Source organism: Pseudophryne corroboree, chromosome 11, assembly GCF_028390025.1.
Source record: "Pseudophryne corroboree isolate aPseCor3 chromosome 11, aPseCor3.hap2, whole genome shotgun sequence".
NCBI lineage: Eukaryota > Metazoa > Chordata > Amphibia > Anura > Myobatrachidae > Pseudophryne > Pseudophryne corroboree.
The window spans coordinates 78,712,529-78,737,299 of record NC_086454.1 but is presented as its reverse complement, the minus strand read 5'-3'; the positions used below and the strand labels follow the sequence as shown (position 1 = coordinate 78,737,299).

At 45.4% G+C, this 24,771-nt stretch overlaps 1 protein-coding gene across 8 annotated transcripts in view; it reads left to right on the top strand.

Moving 5' to 3' along the window:
- Positions 1–24,771, top strand: part of DCDC1 (doublecortin domain containing 1) — a 962,215-nt gene that overhangs the window by 72,124 nt on the left and 865,320 nt on the right. For 5 of the 8 annotated variants that reach the window (XM_063944438.1, XM_063944434.1, XM_063944439.1 and 2 more), the window contains exon 2: positions 12,432–12,510. The exons of the other annotated variants lie outside the window; for them this stretch is intronic. The gene's annotated coding sequence lies outside the window, so the exon portion shown is untranslated. The remainder of the gene's footprint in view (positions 1–12,431; positions 12,511–24,771) is intronic. 8 annotated transcript variants of the gene reach the window in all.

Genomic DNA, 24,771 nt, shown 5'->3' with positions numbered 1-24,771 from the left:
ATGGGAGGTCCCCTCATATTTTATGGGAATGTAATAGCAGATGTCAGGCAGAGCCTACAATAGCTTAGATTGTCTACAATATAACATTTGTTGTTGAAATGGTGGATATAATGAATGAATCAATGAATCAATGCTAGTCCGAAAAGCAAGAAAAAAAAATCTATCTATTAACCAAAGATGCATATAGTGTGCTGAAGGAATTCCCATGGAATGGACTACTGCAAGATGAAACCTCAGAGTATAGTCATCTTGCAGTAGTCCATTCCATGGGAATTCCTTCAGCACACTATGGGGGTCATTCCGAGTTGTTCGCTGGCTAGCAGATTTTAGCAGCATTGCACACGCTAGGCCGCCGCCCTCTGGGAGTGTATTTTAGCTTAGCAGAATTGCGATCGAAAGATTAGCAGAATTGCGAATAGAAAATTCTTAGCAGTTTCTGAGTAGCTCGAGACTTACTCCTACACTGCGATCAGCTCAGCCCGTTTCGTTCCTGGTTTGACGTCACAAACACGCCCTGCGTTCGGCCAGCCACTCCCCCGTTTCTCCAGACACTCCCGCGTTTTATCCTGGCACGCCTGCGTTTTTCCGCACACTCCCAGAAAACAGTCAGTTTCCGCCCAGAAACACCCACTTCCTGTCAATCACACTCCGATCACTTCAACGATGGAAATTCTTTGTTCGGACGTGAGTAAATCTACTAAATTTTGTGCTAAATTACTTAGCGCATGCGCACTGCGTACCATGCGCATGCGCATTTTTGCCTTAATCGCTCCGTTGCGAAAATCTGCAACGAGCGAACAACTCGGAATGACCCCCTATATGTTGTTTTCCATTTGATGTTTGTGAGTAAATTTTATTAAACCATTTGTCTTAGTCTGAGACGGTGTTGCACTATCACTACTATTTCTTTTTTGTGAGTTATATGAATGAGAAAGCGTCGATGAATTCAAGCTGTCCTACCTACAAGGATTATAGAACTTTGATTTTCTACATGCAATATTACATCATCCGTATGTGAGTGGGACCAATTAAATAAAAACAACATATATATTTCAACAGGGTTACACTATGCCTGTTTGTTTTTTGTGTTTTTAGTGTTGAACTATTCCTACAATCTCAAAGCCACCTGTATGATGTGAATTCTTTAGTTTTCGTATTGTGTAAGCATTGTTTTACCCATGTCTTGTCTCTGAAGGTGTAAAGTAGCGCCACGTGGAGTCACAAAAAATCTAAATGTGTGACAGACTTGCCTACGCTCCTGGAATGGCCAGGAGACTCCCGAAAATCAGGTGACCCTCCCAGCCCCCCCGAAAAAGCAAGCAATTGGTCTAGATCTGCCTCCCCACTCCCCTTCAGTTTTTAATGAAAGTGGGCGGTATGTAGGGCCCATGACATGATTCGCACTGAATCGTGTCATCAGAGCCCCGCCCCCCGCTTTACAGTGCCTGTGTCCTTGGGACTGTAGAGCGGGGCCAGAGCCACAATGACATGTTCTCAAGGCCATGCCCCCGACACGCCCACTGTCCAGCCGACCATGCACCCACCGGCCACACCCCCTATGCCCGGGCAGGCTGCCCCCTCTCGGAAGAGGGGGCAGCCAGGTCGGCAAGTATGGTGTATGATCCAGTGCTGTGTCCGAGGACACAGCATTGGATCTCTGAAGGACACCATCGGCCACCTGAGTAACCCTAGGTCAAGCATGTCCAAACTGCGGCCCTCCACCTGTTGAGAAACTACACATCCCAGCATGCCCTGACACAGCTTTAGCATTCTCTGACAGCAAAACTGTGTTAGGGCATGATGGGATATGTAGTTTCACAACAGCTGGAGGGCCGCAGTTTGGACATGCCTGCCCTAGGTTATGCAGACCGGCCACTGCAGCTCCGCTGCTGAGGCCAGGAAATCTCCATCAGAAGACAGAGACCATGGCCTTAGCAGTCCCACGGAGACCATCGCTGCCCCCAACCCGCCTCCAAATGTCTGCAGACTGTCAATCACCTGACGTCTGCAGACGTTTTACAAGCAAGGACACAGGACCTATACTGCACACGGGCAGCACGGGTCCTGCGCATTCACTGTTTACCGAACATCAGTACACTGCGCTAAAGAAGCAATACCAATAGGACCTGAATCAAGCCCATTGCCCTTAGTCTCAGCAATAAATTATTACAACACATTTAATGAAATAAAGAGACACCTAACTGTAACAACACGTGAGCAGGCATGTTATACAAGTGTCACAAGCTATACCCGACGTCGCAATAAAGCAGGAAGGAGCTGGATGCCGCCTGCTGCCCATCAATGCTCATAAAATATAAGGATCATACAGAAGAACATTGCTGCCAAACAGTGCCGGCCATAGGCATAGGCAAACTAGGCAATTGCCTAGGGCATTTGATATGCCTATGGGCATCAGCAGCTTCTGCTGATTAAAATGATATGCAGCATGCCTATATTCTGTGTGTAGCATTTCATATGCAGATACAGCCACAGTCTCACACAGTATATAGGCATGCGGCATATCATTTTAATCAGCAGAAGCTGCATGTGCATCCTAGCCACATAGCAATACAAATAAGATGTATTTTCATAACAAAGGTGTGCCCGACGTTAGCATTGAGGCCAGATTTATCAGGACACATTTGTATCCAAGCAGAGGCAGAGGTCACAGGTCAGTGTGAGTGCTGTGTGCATGTGAGTGGGTTGGTTGTGCAGTAGTGTTCGGAATATGTGTAAGGAGCATTATGTGTGTCATGTTAAAATGCATTAATAATGTGCAACATATGTGTAAGGGGCACCATGTGTGTCATTATGTGTATAAGGGCATTAATAATGTGCGGCATATGTGTAACAGGGTACTACTGTATGTGTGTCATTATGTGTATAGGGGCACTAATAATGTGCAGCAAATGTGTAGGGGACACTATGTGTGTCATTATGTGTATAAGGGCATTAATAATGTGCGGCATATGTGTAAGGGACATTATGTGTAAAAGGGCATTAATAAAGGTTGTCATAATGTGTAAGGTGCATTATGTTTATAAGGACATTAATAAGGTGTCTCATATGTGTAAGGGGCATTACTGTGTGGAATGTGTGTAAATGCATTACTAATGTGTGGCATGCGTATAAGGTGCTCTAGTATGTGGCATTGCGTATAGAAAGGGAACTACTGTGTCGTCTAATGTGAATAAAGAGCAATAGGGTGTGGTGTAATGTGAATAAGGACCAATTCAGTGTGATGTAATGTGAATAAGGGTCTCTACTGTGAGATGTAACGTTTATAAGGCAAAGTGATACTACTGTGGGATGTAATATGAATTATGGACACTATTGCATGATCATATGTGAATAAAGTTGCAGTACTGTGTGGCGTAATTGGAATTGGGGTTATTGTGTGGCCATGCCCCTTGCCAGCAAAAACACACCCCTTTTTGGGCTGTGCGCCAAATGTGCAAACTGTTCCTATTTAAAATATAGGGGGTACAAGGTCAGAGGCGGAACCAGCGGTGGTGATAGGGGGCACCAGCCAAAATCTTGCCTAGGGCATCATATTGGTTAGGGCCGGCTCTGCTGCCAAATAACAGGATAAAGGGATGCCCCCAGAATAAGTCACTAAATTGGCCTGTATTGGCTTCCATGCTATGAAAATTCACAGATAACTATACAAATGTCCTGATGAGAAAAATGATCAGCAAGTAAGATATTCGCTGGCATCTATGGACATTTGCCAGGGGTATGGGTCATTGGGTCGACAGTCATTAGGTCGACCACTATTGGTCAACAGTGACTAGGTCGACACTTGAAATAGGTCGACACAGTCATTAGGTCGACATGGGAAAAGGTCGACATGAGTTTTTTTAAACTTTTTTTGGTGTCATTTTCATCGTAAAGTGACCAGGAACCTCAATTAGTGCACCGTGTCCTCGCACTTTGGGCAAGATGCCTCGCTGCGCTCAGCACAGGTTACTATTCCCAATCGTAGTCCACGTGGATCGTAAAGTATGAAAAAGTTCACAAAATTATAGAAAATGTGAAAGACGCATGTCAACCTTTTTCCATGTTGACCTAGTGACCATGTCGACCTAATGACTGTCGACCTAAGTGTGGTCGACCTAATGACCGTATCCCCATTTGCCGACCTCATAAATTAGGCCCCATGTGATCTTGTTACCAATCGGATGTGTCTGGTTTGTACTGTAAACCATTGTGTTGTGCCCAATGCACCACAGATCTGTAATACCTCTTTGCTGCATGGAGGCTCTGAGCACACAATTAGAACGCTCAGTTAAAAGCACGGGTGACTTGACCTGTCTATGTGTTGTTTGCTAATGCCCATGTTTACAAGGCCTTATAGTTGAAACAAGATATACAATTATCAGATTCTAGGTAGCGCTAATTTTAATTTAATTATTATTATTATTATTATTTTTTTATTGTTTTTTTTTTTACCAGATAACTACAAATTTGTTGCAACAGTATAAACAGTAACAATAGTATTGGCTGCCTGATAAGTTCAATTGTAGAAAAAGTGCAGGATCTTGAGAGTCTGCCTGATCCAATAGAAATAGTGTCATATTATTTATAATGTTGATACTAATTTTCATAATGATGATTTCTCTGATGTCCTAGTGGATGCTGGGAACTCCGAAAGGACCATGGGGAATAGCGGCTCCGCAGGAGACTGGGCACAAAAGTAAAAGCTTTAGGACTAGCTGGTGTGCACTGGCTCCTCCCCCTATGACCCTCCTCCAAGCCTCAGTTAGATTTTTGTGCCCGAACGAGAAGGGTGCAATCTAGGTGGCTCTCCTGAGCTGCTTAGAGTAAAAGTTTAAATTAGTTTTTTTTATTTTCAGTGAGTCCTGCTGGCAACAGGCTCACTGCATCGAGGGACTAAGGGGAGAAGAAGCGAACTCACCTGCGTGCAGAGTGGATTGGGCTTCTTAGGCTACTGGACATTAGCTCCAGAGGGACGATCACAGGCCCAGCCATGGATGGGTCCCAGAGCCGCGCCGCCGTCCCCCTTACAGAGCCAGAAGAGCAGAAGAGGTCCGGAAAATCGGCGGCAGAAGACGTCAGTCTTCAACAAGGTAGCGCACAGCACTGCAGCTGTGCGCCATTGCTCTCAGCACACTTCACACTCCGGTCACTGAGGGTGCAGGGCGCTGGGGGGGGGGCGCCCTGAGACGCAATAAAAACACCTTGGATGGCAGAAAATGCATCACATATAGCTCCTGGGCTATATGGATGCATTTAACCCCTGCCAGAATACATAGAAAAACGGGAGATAAGGCCGCCGATAAGGGGGCGGAGCCTATCTCCTCAGCACACTGGCGCCATTTTCCCTCACAGCTCCGTTGGAGGGAAGCTCCCTGGCTCTCCCCTGCAGTCACTACACTACAGAAAGGGTTAAAAAAGAGAGGGGGGCACAAATTACGCGCAGTATTAAAGATACAGCAGCTATAAGGGGAAAAACACTTATATAAGGTTATCCCTGTATATATATAGCGCTCTGGTGTGTGCTGGCAAACTCTCCCTCTGTCTCCCCAAAGGGCTAGTGGGGTCCTGTCCTCTATCAGAGCATTCCCTGTGTGTGTGCTGTATGTCGGTACGTTTGTGTCGACATGTATGAGGAGAAAAATGATGTGGAGACGGAGCAGATTGCCTGTAATAGTGATGTCACCCCCTAGGGGGTCGACACCTGAGTGGATGAACTGTTGGAAGGAATTACGTGACAGTGTCAGCTCTGTATAAAAGACAGTGGTTGACATGAGACAGCCGGCTACTCAGCTTGTGCCTGTCCAGACGTCTCATAGGCCGTCAGGGGCTCTAAAGCGCCCGTTACCTCAGATGGCAGATATAGACGCCGACACGGATACTGACTCCAGTGTCGACGGTGAAGAGACAAATGTGACTTCCAGTAGGGCCACACGTTACATGATGGAGGCAATGAAAAATGTTTTACACATTTCTGATAATACGAGTACCACCAAAAAGGGGTATTATGTTCGGTGAGGAAAAACTACCTGTAGTTTTCCTGAATCTGAGAAATTAAATGAGGTGTGTGATGATGCGTGGGTTTCCCCCGATAACAACTGATAATTTCTAAAATGTTATTGGCATTATATCCTTTCCCGCCAGAGGTTAGGGTGCGTTGGGAAACACCCCCTAGGGTGGATAAAGCGCTCACACGCTTGTAAGGGCTCTACCCTCTCCTGAGATGGCCGCCCTTAAGGATCCTGCTGATAGAAAGCAGGAGGGTATCCTAAAATGTATTTACACACATACTGGTGTTATACTGCGACCAGCAATCGCCTCAGCCTGGATGTGCAGTGCTGGGTTGGCGTGGTCGGATTCCCTGACTGAAAATATTGATACCCTAGATAGGGACAGTATATTTTTGCCTATAGAGCATTTAAAAGATGCATTTCTATATATGCGTGATGCACAGCGGAATATTTGCCGACTGGCATCAAGTCTAAGTGCGTTGTCCATTTCTACCAGTAGAGGGTTATGGACACGACAGTGGTCAGGTGATGCGGATTTCAAACGGCATTTGGAAGTATTGCCTTATTAAGGGGAGGAGTTATTTGGGGTCGGTCTTTCAGACCTGGTGGCCACGGCAACAGCTGGGAAATCCACGTTTGTACCCCAGGTCGCCTCTCAACATGAGAAGACGCCGTATTATCAGGCGCAGTCTTTTCGTGGACAAGCGGGCAAAAGGTTCCTCATTTCTGCCCCGTGACAGAGGGAGAGGAAAAAGGCTGCAGAAATCAGCCAGTTCCCAGGAACAGAAACCCTCTCCCGCCTCTGCCAAGCCCTCAGTATGACGCTGGGGCTTTACAAGCAGAATCAGGCACGGTGGGGGGCCCGTCTCAATGAATTTCAGCGCGCAGTGGGCTCACTCGCAAGTAGACCCCTGGATCCGTCAGGTGATATCTCAGGGGTACAAATTGGAATTCGAGACGTCTCCCCCTCGCCGTTTCCTAAAGTCGGCTTTACCGATGTCTCCTTCTGACAGGGAAACAGTTTTGGAAGCCATTCACAAGCTGTATTCCCAGCAGGTGATAATCAAGGTACCCCTCCTGCAACAGGGAACGGGGTATTATTCCACACTGTTGTGGTACCGAAGCCGGATGGCTCGGTGAGACCGATTCTAAATCTAAAATCTTTGAACACTTACATACAGAGGTACAAATTAAAGATTGAGTCACTCAGAGCAGTGATTGCGAACCTGGAAGAAGGGGACTACATGATGTCTCGGGACATCAAGGATGCTTACCTTCATGTCCCAATTTACCCTTCTCACCTAGGGTACCTCAGGTTTATGGTACAGAACTGTCACTATCAGTTCAGACGCTGCCGTATGGATGGTCCACGGCACCCCGGGTCTTTACCAAGGTAATGGCCGAAATGATGATATTCCTTCGAAGGAAGGGAATTTTAGTTATCCCTTACTTGGACGATTCCCTGATAAGGGTAAGATCCAGGGAACAGTTGGAGGTCGGTGTAGCACTATCTCAGGTAGTGTTGCGGCAACACGATTGGATTCTCAATATTCCAAAATCGCAGCTGGTTCCGACGACTCGTCTTCTGTTCCTAGGGATGATCCTGGACACAGTCCAGAAAAAGGTGTTTCTCCCGGAGGAGAAAGCCAGGGAGTTATCCGAGCTAGTCAGGAACCTCCTAAAACCGAGCCAAGTCTCAGTGCATCAATGCACAAGGGTTCTGGGTAAAATGGTGGCTTCCTACGAAGCAATCCCATTCGGCAGATTCCACGCAAGAACTTTCCAGTGGGACCTGCTGGACAAATGGTCCGGGTCGCATCTTCAGATGCATCAGCGGATAACCCTGTCACCAAGAACAAGGGTGTCCCTCCTGTGTTGGTTGCAGAGTGCTCATCTTCTAGAGGGCCGCAGATTCGGCATTCAGGACTGGGTCCTAGTGACCACGGATGCCAGCCTGCGACGCTGGGGAGCAGTCACACAGGGAAGGAATTTCCAGGGCTTATGGTCAAGCCTGGAGACATCACTTCACATAAATATCCTGAAGCTAAGGGCCATTTACAATGCTCTAAGCTTAGCAAGACCTCTGCTTCAAGGTCAGCCGGTGTTGATCCAGTCGGACAACATCACGGCAGTCACCCACGTAAACAGACAGGGTGGCACAAGAAGCAGGAGGGCAATGGCAGAAGCTGCAAGGATTCTTCGCTGGGCGGAAAATCATGTGATAGCACTGTCAGCAATTCCGGGAGTGGACAACTGGGAAGCAGACTTCCTCAGCAGACACGACCTCCACCCGGGAGAGTGGGGACTTCACCCAGAAGTCTTCCACATGATTATAAACCGTTGGGAAAAACTCGACAGGTATTGCGCCAGATCAAGGGACCTTCAGGCAATAGCTGTAGACGCTCTGGTAACACCGTGGGTGTACCAGTCAGTGTATGTGTTCCCTCATCTGCCTCTCATACCCAAGGTACTGAGATTGATAAGATGGAGAGGAGTAAGCACTATATTCGTGGCTCCGGATTGGCCAAGAAGGACTTGGTAACCGGAACTTCAAGAGATGCTCACGGAGGATCCGTGGCCTCTACCTCTAAGAAGGGACCTGCTCCAGCAAGGACCCTGTCTGTTCCAAGAACCGCGGCTGCGTTTGACGGCATGGCGGTTGAACGCCGGATCCTGAAGGAAAAAAGGCATTCCGGATGAAGTCATCCCTATCCTGATCAAACCCAGGAAGGATGTAACCGCAAAACATTATCACCGCATTTGGCGAAAATATGTTGCGTGGTGCGAGGCCAGTAAGGCCCGACGGAGGAAATTCAACTGGGTCGATTCCTACATTTCCTGCAAACAGGAGTGTCTATGGGCCTGAAATTGGGGTCCATTAAGGTTCAAATTTCGGCCCTGTCAATTTTCTTCCAAAAAGAACTAGCTTCAGTCCCTGAAGTTCAGACGTTGTAAAAGGGGTACTGCATATACAGCCTCCTTTTGTGCCTCCAGTGGCACCTTGGGATCTCAATGTAGTTTTTGGTTTCCAAAAGTCACATTGGTTTGAACCACTTAAATCTGTGGAGTTAAAATATCTCACATGGAAAGTGGTCATGCTGTTGGCCCTGGCCTGGGCCAGGCGCGTGTCAGAATTGGCGGCTTTATCCTGTAAAAGCCCTTATCTGATTTTCCTTTCGGACAGGGCGGAATTGAGGACTCGTCCTCAGTTTCTCCCTAAGGTGGTTTCAGCGTTTCACCTGAACCAACCTATTGTGGTGCCTGCGGCTACTAGGGACTTGGAGGACTCCAAGTTGCTAGACGTTGTCAGGGCCCTGAAAATATATGTTTCCAGGACGGCTGGAGTCAGAAAATCTGACTCGCTGTTTATCCTGTATGCACCCAACAAACTGGGTGCTCCTGCTTCTAAGCAGACTATTGCTCGTTGGATTTGTAGTACAATTCAGCTTGCACATTCTGTGGCAGGCCTGCCACAGCCAAAAATCTGTAAATGCCCACTCCACAAGGAAGATGGGCTCATCTTGGGCGGCTGCCCGAGGGGTCTCGGCTTTACAACTTTGCCGAGCAGCTACTTGGTCAGGGGCAAACACGTTTGCTAAATTCTACAAATTTGATACCCTGGCTGAGGAAGACCTGGAGTTCTCTCATTCGGTGCTGCAGAGTCATCCGCACTCTCCCGCCCGTTTGGGAGCTTTGGTATAATCCCCATGGTCCTTTCGGAGTTCCCAGCATCCACTAGGACGTCAGAGAAAATAAGAATTTACTTACCGATAATTCTATTTCTCATAGTTCGTAGTGGATGCTGATCGCCCATCCCAAGTGCGGATTGTCTGCAATACTTGTACATAGTTACAAAAATCGGGTTATTATTGTTGTGAGCCATCTTTTCAGAGGCTCCTCTGTTATCATGCTGTTAACTGGGTTCAGATCACAGGTTGTACGGTGTGATTGGTGTGGCTGGTATGAGTCTTACCCGGGATTCAAAATCCTTCCTTATTGTGTACGCTCGTCCGGGCACAGTATCCTAACTGAGGCTTGGAGGAGGGTCATAGGGGGAGGAGCCAGTGCACACCAGCTAGTCCTAAAGCTTTTACTTTTGTGCCCAGTCTCCTGCGGAGCCGCTATTCCCCATGGTCCTTTCGGAGTTCCCAGCATCCACTACGGACTATGAGAAATAGAATTATCGGTAAGTAAATTCTTATTTTATTCGGGATGAACATTTGCAATGCAAATATTAAGTAGAGTTCATATATGAAATGTGATCTATAACACTAGTATTTTGGACCTGTCATTTGCCAGGTCACTGGCTATTGGGCCTAATTCAGCATGGATCGCTAAAGCAAAATCTTTCTCTAATGGGCAAAATCATGGTGGTCATTCCGAGTTGTTCGCTCGGTAATTTTCTTCGCATTGCAGCGATTTTCCACTAATTGCGCATGCGCAATGTTCGCACTGCGACTGCGCCAAGTAAATTTGCTATGAAGTTTGGTATTTTACTCACGGCATTACGAGCTTTTTTCTTCGTTCTGGAGATCGGAGTGTGATTGACAGGAAGTGGGGGTTAACGTGCAAAGGGGGTAATTCTGAGTTGATCGCAGCAGGAATTTTGTTAGCAGTTGGGCAAAACCATGTGCACTGCAGGGGAGGCAAATATAACATGTGCAGAGAGAGTTAGATTTGGGTGGGTTATTTTGTTTCTGTGCAGGGTAAATACTGGCTGCTTTATTTTTACACTGCAATTTAGATTGCAGATTGAACACACCACACCCAAATCTAACTCTCTCTGCACATGTTATATCTGCCTCCCCTGCAGTGCACATGGGGGTAATTCCAAGTTGATCTCAGCAGGAATTTTTTTAGCAGTTGGGCAAAACCATGTGCACTGCAGGGGAGGCAGATATAACATGTGCAGGGAGAGTTAGATTTGGGTGGGTTATTTTGTTTCTGTGCAGGGTAAATACTGGCTGCTTTATCTTTACACTGCAATTTAGATTGCAGATTGAACACACCACACCCAAATCTAACTCTTTCTGCACATGTTATATCTGCTCCACCTGCAGTGCACATGGTTTTGCCCAACTGCTAACAAAATTCCTGCTGCGATCAACTCAGAATTACCCCCATAGTTTTGCCCAACTGCTAACAAAGTTCCTGCTGCGATCAACTCAGAATTACCCCCAAAGAGAGTTAGATTTGGTGGGGTTATTTTGTTTCTGTGCAGGGTAAATACTGGCTGCTTTATTTTTCACTGCAATTTAGATTTCAGTTTGAACACACCCCACCCAAATCTAACTCTCTCTACAAATGTTATATCTGCCCCACCTGCACTGCACATGGTTTTGCTCATTAGAGAAAGATTTTGCTTTTGCGATCCATGCTGAATTAGGCCCATTGTTTATGGCGTTACAGATTTGTTATTCTTTCTCTTCCCCCATCTTCCTATCTCTCTCCCCAATTTTCTTCCTATGTCTCTCTTCCCCACCTCTACCTCTTCCTGCCATCTCTCTCTCTCTCCCTCCCAGTTCTTTCTCCCTCCCCCTTTTGTTTGGAACCATCTCCTACGGGTAGGGGTGAAAGTGAGTCTTCTTCTTCCTCAGGGATAACCTAGGGTATGGCTGGTGGAGACCAGGACTGGCACCGAATAGCATAAGCTTGTGAGCCACCCAGGATGCACTGGGCTCCTTTCCCCTCATACCCTGCGGAGTGTCATAAGGGTCCACAGAGCCTTATAGAGTGCACATACAGATATATTACAAAAAGTTAGGATAGTTCCTAAATGTAAAGTGTAATTGAATATGCCGGACTTATATAAGTACATATTCATAAATACAGACACATTTTCAGGTTTGTCCTAGGATAACCAACACGAGCAAAAAAAATAAAAAAAAACACAATTTTTTTTTAGCTTAACCACCAAGATATAAAATAAATGTTTTTTTTTATCAATGAAAGTATTTTTTCAAAACTTAGTGATTAAAAAAGTATTTATTTTAATTATTGAGAATATTTGTAAATACTACATCACTGCAGGTGGTCATATATTAATTTATTATGCTAAATTATTTAATAGCCAATTAAATAATTGTCTCTTGACAGCTAATTGATAGGCTTACCTCCATGATATATCAACGAAAACATCTCCCGTATCCGTATGACAGGTTTCCCTACCCCCGTGTGATGGGGATTATATAAGAAAATTCCACCAGTTTTGCACTCAGGATGGTTCTATCACAGGCTGACATGCTCTTTTTAGGAACCATTTGTGCAACGAGAACGTGCCTACAAAGTGTGCACCACAATCACCTTTCAGCGCCATCATTTGTGTCTTATTAGCAATTTCTTTAATTAGTTTTCTTAGTGATAGATAGTTAAAGTAACAGACAAGTGACAGATTGTTTGTCTTTAATGATTTTCTTGTTTCAGGCCCATTACAAAGCAATTAGAAATCTGACAGCGTTTTCACTCTGCATTGCTGATCATCTAAAGTGATGAGAAATGAGAGGTGATGAATATTAATTGTATATTTTCATATGATTATCATAAATTATTACCTTGTCTAATGTGATGCAGGTGAACACAGGAGCAAAGGAGAAAAACGCAGTCAGATATGTTAATGTGAGACGAATACATGAGCACGTGCCTACCCTATAGCATCTCACACTGAGGATTAGCATATTTGTGTTGGTGGCAAAATGTGTTTTGCAGTGGCCATGTCTTCCTTAGTGATGTCATGTGGTTACATTTGCGCAGTTATGCCGGTATCGACAGCCACATATTGTGTTGCAGCATGATGGCGTTGAAGGAGGCGGGGCCATTTTTCATTTCCTTTTGGTGAAAGATCTGATAAACCAGATGAGCGGCCGAGAGACTGAGGACATAATTTGTACATAAAACCCGATGGTTTACATACAAATCAGATGGTGTGGTCCTGTGCAGAACAGGTCTTACGATAACGCTCGCAGCCGCCTGATTGACATGCTGCGGCATTTGCGGGGGCGGCACCCAGCACTATTCTTCGAAACATAGGAGCGTCTTCCCATTTTTTTGAAGGGGTGACAGATCCAGGTTCTGCATCATCAGACACAGACTTAGTGGATCTGGGTGTCTGAATCCCACTGCCAGCCTGAGTAACCTCCAGCTTATTTATTTATTAGCAGTTTCTTATATAGCGCAGCATATTCCGTTGCGCTTTACATTTAGAACAACAGTTATAGAACAAAACTGGGCAAAGACAGACAGACATAGAGGTAGGAAGGCCCTGCTCGCAAGCTTACAATCTATAGGGAAATAGGCACTGATACACAAGGATAGATGCTACCTGTTACATAATGGTCCCCCAGATTGCTAGGTTCTTAATGGGTTGTATGATATGATCACCCAGCAATGTTGGAAGACAAAATGTGAGGTTATGTGGACTGTACAGAGAGGATGTAATTGGATAGGGAAGCCTTGAAGGTTATGTGGGTGAGTCTGGAATTTGGTAGGCTTGTCTGAAGAGATGAGTTTTCAGGGAACGTTTAAAGGTTTGGAGACTAGAGGAGAGTCTTATTGTGCGTGGGAGGGCATTCCACAGAGTGGGTGAAGCCCGGGTAAAGTCCTGTAATTTTGAGTGGGAACAGGTAATACATGTGGATGAGAGACGCAGATCTTGTGCAGAGCGGAGTGGTCTGGTAGGGAGATATTTTGAGATGAGTGGGGAGATGTATGATGGTGCAGTTTGGTTATTAGCCTTGTATGTAAGTAAAAGTATTTTATATTTAACACGGTAGAATACCGGTAACCAATGGAGGGACTGACAGAGCGGATCAGCAGACGAAGAACGTCTGGTGAGGAAGATTAGCCTCGCAGCTGCATTTAAAATGGACTGTAGTGGTGAGAGCCTATGTTTAGGAAGACCGGTCAGGAGACTATTACAATAATCAATGCGGGAGATAATGAGTGCATGGATTAGAGTTTCTCTATCGTCCTAGTGGATGCTGGGGTTCCTGAAAGGACCATGGGGAATAGCGGCTCCGCAGGAGACAGGGCACAAAAAGTAAAGCTTTAGGATCAGGTGGTGTGCACTGGCTCCTCCCCCTATGACCCTCCTCCAAGCCTCAGTTAGATTTTTGTGCCCGGCCGAGAAGGGTGCAATCTAGGTGGCTCTCCTGAGCTGCTTAGAAAAGTTTAGCTTAGGTTTTTTATTTTACAGTGAGTCCTGCTGGCAACAGGATCACTGCAACGAGGGACTTAGGGGAGAAGAAGTGAACTCACCTGCGTGCAGGATGGATTGGCTTCTTTGGCTACTGGACATTAGCTCCAGAGGGACGATCACAGGTACAGCCTGGATGGTCACCGGAGCCTCGCCGCCGGCCCCCTTGCAGATGCTGAAACGAGAAGAGGTCCAGAATCGGCGGCAGAAGACTCCTCAGTCTTCTTAAGGTAGCGCACAGCACTGCAGCTGTGCGCCATTTTCCTCTCAGCACACTTCACACGGCAGTCACTGAGGGTGCAGGGCGCTGGGAGGGGGGCGCCCTGGGAGGCAAATGAAAACCTTTTTTGGCTAAAAATACCTCACATATAGCCTCCGGGGGCTATATGGAGATATTTAACCCCTGCCAGAATCCGTTAAGAGAGGGAGACGAGGCCGCCGAAAAAGGGGCGGGGCCTATCTCCTCAGCACACAGCGCCATTTTCCCTCACAGAAAGGCTGGAGGGAAGGCTCCCAGGCTCTCCCCTGCACTGCACTACAGAAACAGGGTTAAAACAGAGAGGGGGGGCACTAATTTGGCGTTAGAAATATATAAAAAAGATGCTATAAGGGAAAACACTTATATAAGGTTGTCCCTATATAATTATAGCGTTTTTGGTGTGTGCTGGCAAACTCTCCCTCTGTCTCTCCAAAGGGCTAGTAGGTCCTGTCCTCTATCAGAGCATTCCCTGTGTGTGTGCTGTGTGTCGGTACGTGTGTGTCGACATGTATGAGGACGATGTTGGTGAGGAGGCGGAGCAATTGCCTGTAATGGTGATGTCACTCTCTAGGGAGTCGACACCGGAATGGATGGCTTATTTAGGGAATTACGTGATAATGTCAACACGCGCCAAGGTCGGTTGACGACATGAGACGGCCGACAAACAATTAGTACCGGTCCAGACGTCTCAAAAACACCGTCAGGGGTTTTAAAACGCCCGTTTACTTTAGTCGGTCGACACAGACACAGACAGGGACACTGAATCCAGTGTCGACGGTGAATAAACAAACGTATTCCTTATTAGGGCCACACGTTAAGGGCAATGAAGGAGGTGTTACATATTTCTGATACTACAAGTACCACAAAAGAGGGTATTATGTGGGATGTGAAAAAACTACCGTAGTTTTTCCTGAATCAGATAAATTAAATGAAGTGTGTGATGATGCGTGGGTTCCCCCCGATAGAAAATATGGGCGGTATACCCTTTCCCGCCAGAAGTTAGGGCGCGTTGGGAAACACCCCTTAGGGTGGATAAGGCGCTCACACGCTTATCAGAACAAGTGGCGGTACCGTCTATAGATAGGGCCGTCCTCAAGGAGCCAGCTGACAGGAGGCTGGAAAAATATCATAAAAAGTATATACACACATACTGGTGTTATACTGCGACCAGCGATCGCCTCAGCCTGGATGTGCAGAGCTGGGGTGGCTTGGTCGGATTCCCTGACTAAAAATATTGATACCCTTGACAGGGACAGTATTTTATTGACTATAGAGCATTTAAAGGATGTATTTCTATATATGCGAGATGCACAGAGGGATATTTGCACTCTGGCATCAAGAGTAAGTGCGATGTCCATATCTGCCAGAAGATGTTTATGGACACGACAGTGGTCAGGTGATGCAGATTCCAAACGGCACAAAGGTGTATTGCCGTATAAAGGAAGAGGAGTTATTTGGGGTCGGTCCATCGGACCTGGTGGCCACGGCAACTGCTGGAAAATCCACCGTTTTTACCCTAAGTCACATCTCTGCAGAAAAAGACACCGTCTTTTCAGCTTCAGTCCTTTCGTCCCTATAAGAGTCATATCTGCCCAGGGATAGAGGAAAGGGAAGAAGACTGCAGCAGGCAGCCCATTCCCAGGAACAGAAGCGTTCCACCGCTTCTGACAAGCTCTCAGCATGACGCTGAGACCGTACAGGACCCCTGGATCCTACAAGTAGTATCCCAGGGGTACAGTTTGGAATATCGAGACGTTTCCCCTGCGCAGGCTCCTGAAGTCTGCTTTACCAAGGTCTCCCTCCGACAAGGAGGCAGTATGGGAAAAAATTCACGAGCTGTATTCCCAGCAGGTGATAATTAAATTACCCCTCCTACAACAAGAAAAGGGGTATTATTCCACACTATATTGTGGTACTGAAGCCAGAAGGCTAGGTGAGACCTATTCTAAATCTAAAAAAATTTGAACACTTACAAAGGTTCAAATCAAGATGGAGTCACTCAGAGCAGTGATAACGAACCGGGAAGAAGGGGACTATCTGGTGTCCCGAGACATCAGGGATGCTTACCTCCATGTCCCAAATTTGCTCTTATCACTAAGGGTACCTCAGGTTCGTGGTACAGAACTGTCACTATCAGTTTCAGACGCTGCCGTTTGGATTGTCTACGGCACCCCGGGTCTTTACCAAGGTAATGGCCGAAATGATGGTTCTTCTTCGAAGAAAAGGCGTCTTAATTATCCCTTACTTGGACGATCTCCTGATAAGGGCAAAGTCCAGGGAACAGTTGGAGGTCGGAGTAGCACTATCTCGGATACTGTTACAACAGCAGGGGTGGATTCTAAATATTCCAAAATCGCAGCTGATCCCGACAACAAGTCTCCTGTGCTTAGGGATGATTCTGGACACAGTCCAGAAAAAGGTGTTTCTCCCGGAAGAGAAAGCCAGGGAGTTATCCGAGCTAGTCAGGAACCTCCTAAAATCAGTGCATCATTGCACAAGGGCCATGGTAAAAAAATGGTGACTTCCTTCGAAGCAATTCCAGTCGGCAGATTTCATGCAAGAACTTTTCAGTGGGATCTGCTGGACAAATGGTCCGGATCGCATCTTCAGATGCATCAGCGGATAACCCTATATCCAAGGACAAGGGTGTCTCTCCTGTGGTGGTTACAGAGTGCTCATCTTCTAGAGGGCCGCAGATTCGGCATTCAGTTTTGGATGTTGGTGACCACGGAGGCCAGCCCGAGAGGCTGGGGAGCAGTCACACAAGGAAAAAATTTCCAGGGAGTGTGATCAAGTCTGGAGATTTTTCTCCACATAAATATAGCTAAGGGTAAAATTATAATGCTCTAAGCTTAGCAAGACCTCTGCTTCAAGGTCAGCCGGTATTGATCCAGTGGGATAAAACATCACGGCAGTCGCCCACGTAAATAGACAGGGCGGCACAAGAAGCAGGAGGGCAGTGGCAAAAACTGCAAGGACTTTTCGCTGGGCGGAAAATCATGTGATAGCACTGTCAGCAGTGTTTCATTCCGGGAATGGAAACTGGGAAGCAGACTTCCTCAGTAGGCACGACCTCCACCCGGCAGAGTGGGAACTTCATGGGGAAGTTTTCCACATAATTGTAAACCGTTGGGAATTACCAAAGGTGGACATGATGGCGTCCCGTCTGAACAAAAAAACGGGACAGGTATTGCGCCAGGTTAAGAGACCCTCAGGCAATAGCTGTGGACGTTCTGGTAACACCGTGGGTGTACCAGTCGGTGTATGTGTTCCATCCTCTGCTTTTCATACCTAAGGTACTGAGAATTATAAGACGTAGAGGAGTAAGAACTATACTCATGGCTCCGGATTGGCCAAGAAGGACTTGGTACCCGGAACTTCAAGAGATGCTCACAGAGGACTTATGGCCTCTGCCGCTAAGAAGGGACTTGTTTCAGCAAGTACCATGTCTGTTCCAAGACTTACCGCAGCTGCGTTTGACGGCATGGCGGTGGAACGCCGGATCCTAAGGGAAAAGGCATTCAGGAAGAGGTCATTCCTACCCTGGTCAAAGCCAGAAAGGAGGTGACCGCACAACATTATCACCACATGTGGCGAAAATATGTTGCGTGGTGTGAGGCCAGGAAGGCCCCACGAAGAAATTTCAACTCGGTCGATTCCTGCATTTCTTGCAAACAGGAGTGTCTATGGGCCTCAAATTGGGGTCCATTAAGGTTCAAATTTCGGCCCTGTCGATTTTTCTTCCAGAAAGAATTGGCTTCAGTTCCTGAAGTCCAGAAGTTTGTCAAGGGAGTATTGCATATACAACCCCCTTTTGTGCCTCCAGTGGCACTGTGGGATCTCAACGTAGTTCTGGGATTCCTCAAAACACATTGGTTTAAAACCAGTCAAATCTGTGGATTTGAAGCATCTCACATGAAAAGTGAACATGCTCTTGGACCTGGCCTGGACCAGGCGAGTGTCAAATTGGTGTTTTTTTTCTCAAAAAAGCCCATATCTGTTTGTCCATTCGGACAGGGCAGAGCTGCGGACTCGTCCCCAGTTCTCTCCCTAAGGTGGTGTCAGTGTTTCACCTGAACCAGCTTATTGGGGTGTCTTGCACCTACTAGGGACTTGGAGGACTCCAAGTTGCTAGATGTGGTCAGGGCCCTGAAAATATAGGTTCCAGGACGGCTGGAGTCAGGAAAACTGACTTGCTGTTATCCTGTATGCACCCAACAAACTGGGTGCTCTTGCTTTTAAGCAGACTTTTGCTAGTTGGATGTGTAATACAATTCAGCTTGCACATTCTGTGGCAGGCCTGCCACACCCAAAATATGTAAATGCCCATTCCACAAGGAAGGTGGGCTCATCTTGGGCGGCTGCCCGAGGGGTCTCGGCTTTACAACTTTGCCGAGCGGCTATTTAGTCAGGGGCAAACACGTTTGTAAAATCCTACAAATTTGATACCCTGGCTAAGGAGGACCTGGAGTTCTCTCATTCGGTGCTGCAGAGTCATCCGCACTCTCCCGCCCGTTTGGGAGCTTTGGTATAATCCCCATGGTCCTTTCAGGAACCCCAGCATCCACTAGGACGATAGAGAAAATAAGAATTTACTTACCGATAATTCTATTTCTCGGAGTCCGTAGTGGATGCTGGGCGCCCATCCCAAGTGCGGATTATCTGCATTACTTGTACATAGTTACAAAAATCGGGTTATTATTGTTGTGAGCCATCCTTTCAGAGGCTCCGCTGTTATCATACTGTTAACTGGGTTCAGATCACAGGTTGTACAGTGTGATTGGTGTGGCTGGTATGAGTCTTACCCGGGATTCATAAATCCTTCCTTATTGTGTACGCTCGTCCGGGCACAGTACCTAACTGAGGCTTGGAGGAGGGTCATAGGGGGAGGAGCCAGTGCACACCACCTGATCCTAAAGCTTTACTTTTTGTGCCCTGTCTCCTGCGGAGCCGCTATTCCCCATGGTCCTTTCAGGAACCCCAGCATCCACTACGGACTCCGAGAAATAGAATTATCGGTAAGTAAATTCTTATTTTTTGCAGTGTCTTGTGTAAGATAAGGGCGTATTTTGGATATGTTTTTAAGGTGCATGTAACATGATTTAGAGACAGATTGAATGTGTGGAACAAAGGACAGTTCAGAGTCAAGGGTGACACCTAGGCAGCGAGCTTGTGGGGTAGGGTGGATAGTTGCATTGTCAACAGTTATGGAGATATCAGGTTGGTAACTACTCTTATGCAGGCTGACCGGTGCCTAAAAACCTCACAAATTGCGACAAATGGTGATCCGATGCTGCGTCCTCAGATGCAGCGCGCGGATCTCGCAAATGCATGCAGAAGGTATCTATCTCCTACAGAAGCCTCCTGCTGTAGAGTTTTAGTTACACGTCTGTATACAAACCTGAAGCCCCGAGATTTTATTTTTGCTGACTAAGGGCCTGCTTCATAGTTGCATGCCATTCCGAATGCATACGGCCACACGAGTTGTGATCTATGAAAGAAACTAAGATTATCTTGGTCACTTCTCATTTATACTTGAATGGGCATTACTGAATGGCAATGGTACATCAGAACGTAAGAAGAAGCATCACATGCAGTGCTGTAACTAGGCATTTTAGCGCTGTGTGCAAGAAACGGCATTGCCCCCCCCCTATGCATGATAGGGGCAGTGTGCTACTACCAATGACATAGCGCTGCTGCGGGGTCCAGTCCCCCTCCCTCCTCCTCCTTCCCTGCCTCCGGCGCTGCTGCTCTCCTCCAGCACGGCGCACGGCACAGAACAGGCGGCTTGTAATGAGTCAATTTGACTCTTTACAAGCCGCTGGCCGTGCGCCCTCAGGGCAACTGCGCTGTATGTCAGGCACACCTGGCACACAGGTAGTTACGGCGCTGATCACATGGGTGTGTCCTGGGTATATAGACAGAGTGTTGGAATATTCAGAAGTGAGCATATGCAGAGATCAACCAAATTTTAGGTGTATCTCCTGTTCCAAGGAGCACAGGGATTGAGGCAGTGCGATCACAAAGATGCCATTGGATACAGGCGGATGTTCAGTTTTATTTCTGATCGCTGGAAGTGGCAATAGATGCGACCGCTTTACATGCGACTCAGAATTAGGCCCTAAGACTGGGTACATATTAGACTATCCTGGATCATGGCCAAAGGGACGACCGATGTAATGATACATTGGTGGCCTGTACACACAGAACAATATAGCGCGTGACAGCGCATTATATAATTCAGTGGCCGCATCCAGGAGCATGCCGCTGGTCGCCGGGTCGTCACTTCTGATGGGACGGTTCCGATGTCGGTTGTCGGGAGCATGCAGTCACGGTACACATAAATCAATGTGTACGATATGTCGCTCCGATCCGCAGAACCTAGCCTACGTGTCTAAGGTTCTTGAAAAGGTGGAGACTGTGTGTTTGGACTGGAGGAGTTTAGAATTAGCATAAATAAACAGACCATTAATAAGCATAAAAAGCTATGGAAATTACAGATTCAAATGTTAAGTTGGCTAACATTCCCTTGTCATGAGTTAGTTACAGCATAAATGATGCTCCGGGCCGCAGTTCTTTGGATAGTCCAACTATTTTAATAGGCAATACTGTGACGTGACATTTTTATTTTGTGTGGATATTTTGGGCACAGATCACAAGCCCACAAAATTCATGCAGACCAAGTGCACAGGTAACAGAAGTCATACATGCATACGTTGGGTACCTGAAAACGAAGAGCTATCTCTCTTATAGGGTGAGGGCATGTGTGTAGCACCTCGTTTTACAGGAATTTGCTGAGCCATTTATGACCCCGAAAGTTGTCCTACAAATGTTACACACATTTTTTTTTTGCTGAATCAAAAGCACCAAATTTAATAAAATTATATCATACAGAATTAACACATACAGCCACACATATATCTAAACAGTAACCTATAAGCAGCAAACAGCAGACCCTGTGTCCCCTAACTATTTTTACCAGTCAGATTAAATATGCAGTATTCTATAAGATTATAGGGAACATGATAAAGTAATGGCGAGTACTCACCTAATAGAAGACAGTACTGCCTGATGCTGGTTTGCTCTGATATCTCGCAAAGCACTGGAATAGATTTATACAGGTAGTATCCTACACCTGTACCTGCACACACCTGTGCATCTCTACTCAAAATAAGTTATACTGCATCACACAGATGATGAAAACCTCAAGGGGTATAAAAAAAAACACAACAACAATTTGTTAAGCAGTATCAGTCACTAGCTACAAGAGTAATTCCAGAGGACTGGAAAAGAGTGAACATAGTCCCACTGCACAAAAGAGGAAGCAAGGAAGAGCCAAGCAACTTCCGACCAGTGAGCCTTACATCAGTAGTAGGGAAATTGATGAAAACACTCTTAACAGAAAGAGTTGTAGATTATCTCAAATCCATCAATTTACAGGAACCCAAACAGCATGGATTTACTGGGGGGAGATCATGTCAAATAAATCTTATGATTTTTTTGAGTGAGTGACTAAAGTAATAGATAAAGGGGGCGTATAAATAACTTATCTAGACTTCAGTAAGGCTATTGACACTGTCCTACATCACAGACTGGTAAATAAATTGGAAAGCATTGAATTGGATATTAAGATGGTTGAATGGATAAGATCTTGGTTGCAGGATAGAAAACTGAGAGTTGTAGTAAATGGAGTGCACTCACAGTAGGGAAGGGTTACCAGAAGAGTACCCCAGGCTGTGCACTTGGCCAGTGCTTTTTAATATATTAATTGGTGACATTGCAAATGGTATTGAAAGGAAAGTATGCCTTTCAGATAACACAAAGGTATGCAACAGGGTAGACATACCAGGAGGTGTGAATAAGTGATTGATAATCTTTGTAGACTAACGGATTGGTGAAGAGTGTGGCAACTACAGTTTAATGCCAAGAAATGCAAAATCATGCACTTGGGTCTCAAAAATCCAAGGCAAAATATAGTATTAATGGCACTATACTGGAAACTATTGAGGAGGAAAGGGATCTAAGAGTCACTATTTCAGGTGACTTAAAGGCAGGTAAGCAATGTAACAAAGCAATGAGGAAGGCAAGTCAGATGCTTGGCTGCATAGGGAGAGGAATTCAGCAACAGAAAGAAAGTTGTAATAATGCCACTGTATAGGTCATTGGTACGGCCTCATCTAGAATACTGTTTTCAGTTCTGGAGTCCTTATCTTCAGAAGGATATTAATACATTAGAGACTGTACAAAGAAAGGTTCTACACCACAAAACTTACCTGAAAGACTAAAATATCTTCATATGTGTACTTTAAAGCAAGAAGGGAACGGGGAAACATGATAGAAACTTTCAAATATATCAAGGGTTATAACAAGGTCCAGGAGAGAAACATTCTTAAAAGGAAGATAAGTATTAGAACATGAGGACATGCACTGAGACTGGAGGGGGGGAGGTTCAGGGGGAATTTGAAGGAAAAATTACTTCACAGAAAGGGTAGTGGACAAGTGGAATAGCCTCCCATCAGAGGTGAAGGAGACAAATACAATAGAGAAATTTAAACACATGTGATAGACATAAGGATATCCTTACAAAGAAATAAGGATCAAATAGGGTTTGAGGTAATATTTTGGTTAAAAAAAAAAGGGCAGCCTAGATGGGCCAAGTGGTTCTTATCTGCTATCTCATTCAATGTTTCTATATTGTTCTTTACATGTGAACTACAGGCCCCAGCAAGCCTGACAGGGCATGATGGCACTTGACGCAACAGAAGTATTATCATGCCTGGACGTCAGGGGCCCGCTTGGCACCTGTGCTCCACTTGTAAAAAAAAAATAGATATTTATGAAAAGACAGGAACTCAGACACCAACTATTGTAATATGTTATTAACTAAATACACTCCAACAAAACCCTTGTTTACCCATTTATTACTGACAAATTACTCTTTGGTCCCTGTAGCGTCATCTAATCTTTGCAAATAAAAATCCCTGCATCTACTGCTCCTCCAGAAGCCCTGTCGCGATTGAGGGGTCATTCAGGTACACTCTCCATAGGACTGAATAGGGCCCCCACTGATTGGTCAGTTTGTTGCAGTTGCAACATTTTAAACCTGCCACACAGTAAATCTGGGCTTTCTATCCTTCTACACTATTGAATCAAAAGCTGGAACAATAAATATTAAAATAAAAAAATGAAAATGATGAGATGCTTCGTAAACTAAAATCTATGTGTTATGTAGCAAATAAAATCACTATGTTGAATTTCTTTAAATATAAATTTCCCTTTATTTTTTATTTTTTTTAAATGTCTTAATATTCCGGGTATGCTACTGCTTAGATGTTATATTCATGGGGTAGGGGGAGCACAACACATTCGGTAAAAAAGGGAGCATGTAATCACAGCAGAAAAGTAAAAATATTAAGCGTGATTGCTTCACACAGTAACACTTTCCATAATAACTAACAGTTATTATAAGAGCGCAGTGGACCATACGAATGTTGACATGACAATATCACACAGTGATGAACCGACAAAGAGTAAAGGCTGACAGATTGATAAACATATAGAATAGGTATTACTGCAGACTAAAAGTACAATAAACAATATAGTATAGAGACCGCTATAAATAAATAGATACACATTAATGCATGACTTGATAAAATAAACATAACTGAAATGTGTGCTGACATTGCTTCATACAAGCACACACAATGTTTGCTACGCAATAAAAAGAATATACACAATGTAGAATTACAGTATGTGACTATTTGTTAATGACAATCCAGCACATCAGGTTCTATATGTGTTAGAATCTACTTTAATAACTTCCTAAAGGAAACAGTCACATAACATGGCCACACGCAGTACATTGGTGGTTTCATTTTGTTATATTAGCCATTTAATTTTGCATTGTATATCCAGCTTCAGGGCACCTTCCTCTAAAACGGGTTGGGTATGATAACGGTTCTCAACAAGAGGACCCGCTCGTGAACGTGTTAAGTATAAACTTTGAATAGCCTATAAACGCCATCACCTTTTATGGCTAATGCAATCAGCATTCAGCAGATAACGTAATAGACATTGTGATGAAAGCACTGGTTAGGTTATCCAAGGTTTCTGACGTATATGATTTAAAACCTCTGGAAACTGACTGTTTCTGCAAAACAAACTTTGTAAGATTTTGGGCTTTAATGACAGTCTGTTAAAGGGGTCCTGGGGTTATGGATGAGAGAGGGAAGGCTCCATCCATTAGGCTCATTTCAGGTCTTCAGACTCAGAACAGCCTACATAGTAATTGCACCTGTAAGAGACTAATAAAG